The sequence below is a fragment of the Chiloscyllium punctatum genome, chromosome 42 (assembly GCF_047496795.1).
Source record: "Chiloscyllium punctatum isolate Juve2018m chromosome 42, sChiPun1.3, whole genome shotgun sequence".
Classification (NCBI taxonomy): domain Eukaryota; kingdom Metazoa; phylum Chordata; class Chondrichthyes; order Orectolobiformes; family Hemiscylliidae; genus Chiloscyllium; species Chiloscyllium punctatum.
In genome coordinates this window covers 66,174,653-66,178,150 of record NC_092780.1, presented here as the reverse complement: position 1 = coordinate 66,178,150, position 3,498 = coordinate 66,174,653, and positions in this window count along the sequence as shown.

The following is a 3,498-nucleotide window of genomic DNA, read 5'->3' as shown; positions in this document are numbered from 1 at the left end:
CACCCTCTATCCCCCATCCCCCACCCTCTATCCCCCATCCCCCACCCTCTATCCCCCCAACCCCCATTCCCCACCCTCTATCCCCATCCCCCACCCTCTATCCCCCAACCCCCATCCCCCACCCTCTATCCCCCATCCCCCACCCTCTATCCCCCATCCCCCACCCCCCACCCTCTATCCCCATCCCCCAACCCCCACCCTCTATCCCCCATCCCCCACCCTCTATCCCCCATCCCCCACCCTCTATCCCCCATCCCCCATCCCCCACCCTCTATCCCCCCCATCCCCCACCCTCTATCCCCCATCCCCCACCCTCTATCCCCAACCCCCATCCCCCACCCTCTATCCCCCATCCCCCACCCTCTATCCCCCCCCCAACCCCCACCCTCTATCCCCATCCCCCACCCTCTATCCCCCCCCATCCCCCATCCCCCACCCTCTATCCCCATCCCCCACCCTCTATCCCCCCCCCCCCATCCCCCATCCCCCACCCCCCATCCCCCATCCCCCACCCCCCACCCTCTATCCCCCATCTCCCCTCCAGGTGGTCTCAGGGCTCTCCACTCCATCCTGGAGCAAAGGCCTGTGCTGTCCCCCATCCACTGGTCTCCTCTGCCTGGCCAAACCCATCCTCACTTTGAACAACTTCTCCTTTTACTCCTCTTACTTCATTCGGGGGTGGGCTCTGGGGATCCACATGGGCATCTGTTATGTCTGTTCCTTTGTGGGTTATGCAGAACATTTCTGGTTCGAATCCGATGTTTCTGATCCCTCCACAACTCCTTCTACAGTACATTGATGATATCGGTGCTGCACTCCTGTCATCTGGGATTGTGCCATTTCTGGGGATTTGTACGGTTATTTGGACAGTAGATCCTCATACATTGCTTCCTGTAAAGACACCATTCCACTCTCCCAGTTGCTCTGTCTCCATAACATCTATCCCTATGATGCAGCTTCTGCAGGTGCTTCTTAGATGTCCACCTTCTCCCTCAACTGAGGATTCCCCATCACTGTGATCAACAGGTCCCTCAACCATATCTGGCTCACTTTCCACAATTAGAGTCATAGAGATGTACAGCATGGAAACAGAACCTTCGGTCCAACCCGTTCATGCCAACCCAATTTAGTCCCACCTGCCAGCACCCAGCCCATATCCCTCCAAACTCTTCCTATTCATAGACCCATCCAAATGCCTCTTAAATGTTGTAATTGTACCAGCCTCCATCACATCCTCTGGCAGCTCATTCCATACACATACCACCTTCTGTGTGAAAAAGTTGCCCCTTTGGGTTTCTTTTATATCTTTCCCCTCTCACCCTCAACCTATGCCTCTAGCTCTGACTCCCCACCCCAGGGAAAAGACTTTGCCTATTTATCCCATCCATGCCCCTCAATTTTGTAAACCTCTACAAGGTCACCCCTCAGCCTCTAACGCTGCAGGGAAAACAGCCCAGACTGTTCAAGCCTCTCCTTATAGCTCAAATCTTCCAACCCTGCCAACATCCTTGTAAATCTTTTCTGAACCCTTTCAAGTTTCACAACATCTTTCCGATAGGAAAGAGACCAGAATTCCACTCAATATTCCAACAGTGGCCTAACCAATGTCCTGTACAGCCGCAACATGACCCCCCCAACTCCTGTACTCAATACTCTGACCATAAAGGAAAGCATACCAAACGCCTACTTCACTATCCTATCTACCTGTGACTCCACTTTCAAGGAACTATGAACCTGCAATCCAAGGTTTCTTTGTTCTGCAACACTCCCTAGGACCTTACCATTAAGTGTATAAGTCCTGCTAAGATTTGCTTTCCCAAAATGCAGCACCTCGCATTTATCTGAATTCAACTCCATCTGCCACTTCTCAGCCCATTGGCCCATCTGGTCCAGATCCTGTTGTAATTGGAGGTAACCCTCTTCGCTGTCTACTACACCTCCAATTTTTATATCGTCTGCAAACTTACTAACCCTACCTCTTATGCTTTTGGCACTCCACTGGTCACAGGTCTCCAGTCTGAAAAACAACCCTCCACCACCACCCTCTGTCTTCTTCTGGCTTCATCCCTTCTCTTCCCTCCCACAGCAGCGATAGGGTCCCCTTCACCTTCACTTTCCACTCCACCAGCATCTGCATCCAAAGAATCATAAACCTCATTTCACCATAACCGGATACATGCCCCCCACCTCCGTGGTCATCATTCCATAGGGATTGTTCCCTCTAGGACACCTTGCTTCACTCCACCACTTCCAACACCTCTCCATACCACTTTCCCATGCAATTGCAGAAGGTCTTGTCCATTTATTTCCTCCCTCCTCACTCTTTAAGGCTTCAGACACAGTTTCCAGATGAAACAGCAATGTACCTGCACTTCACTCAATCTAGTCTACTGTATTCACTGCTTACAATGCGGTTGTGGAGGCAAAACACAGAGTGGGTGACCACTTTGTGGAACACCTGTGCTCTGTCTGTAAAATAAACCCTGGGAGAGTCAAGATGACGGCAAACTGAAAGATCTGCCTTGCTGAGCTCTGCACCCCAACCCCGGCGCAGTGGTGTACTCCCCCCAACCCCCTGCACTTAAGTTTTTTGTTTGGAAAAAATCATCGTTTTGGTAAGCAGGGGTGACTAAAGGATTGGGTTGGACTAAGTCCCAACACACGGGACCATTCGCCGACAGCATTGGGCCTGCCCGCAACGATGACTGTGACCGCGGCTGCAGCTTCCTCTGCAGCTGCGATGGAGTCACCTACCCAACAGACCTGGCTGTAGAATTCGTGAAGTTCCGGGAGATAATCAAGGCTTCGATCGAGGAGAGTTATAATTGGCTGGAGCAGATTTTGGCCGTGATACACAAACATGAGAAGGAGTTTGAAGGGCTTGGAAAGCAGATGGAAGAGGTCGAGTGGTGGACTGCAATGTTGGAGACTGTAATTGAGTCCTTGTTGGAGCAGATCCAGGCCCTTGAGAACCACGTCCGGGCCTTAACTGAACAGGTTGACGAATTCAGAAATACAGGTAGGAGAAAGAATATCCATGTGGTTGGGCTGCTGGAGGGAGTGGAAGGTGAGCAGCCAGCAGGTTTTTTTGAAGATTGGTGACCGCGATTTCTTGGTTGGAAGGCTGAGGTGGGCCTGGGTGAAGGTCGACAGCGTTCACTGGGTGATGGTGCTCTGGTCCCCCAGACCAGTACCCCCACCCTATCCTAGTGTGATTCCAGTGTTACAGGAACACACAGAGAGTCATGGGGAAGGATCCACAGACCTTGCTTTACAGGGGTACAGGATAACGTTCTTCCAGGACTTTTCTGGAGCTGTGATCCATAAGAAGAAGTAATTTGATGAGGTTATGAGAAAAGTGAGGGACCTTGGTATTCAATATTCTGTAAGGTACCCAGCGGTGCTTCCTTTTACTCATGTGGGGGGTTCTGTACGATGATTTGGTTCCTTGGAAAAACTGAGAAACTTTCTGGACACTTTAAAATAGACTAGATGACT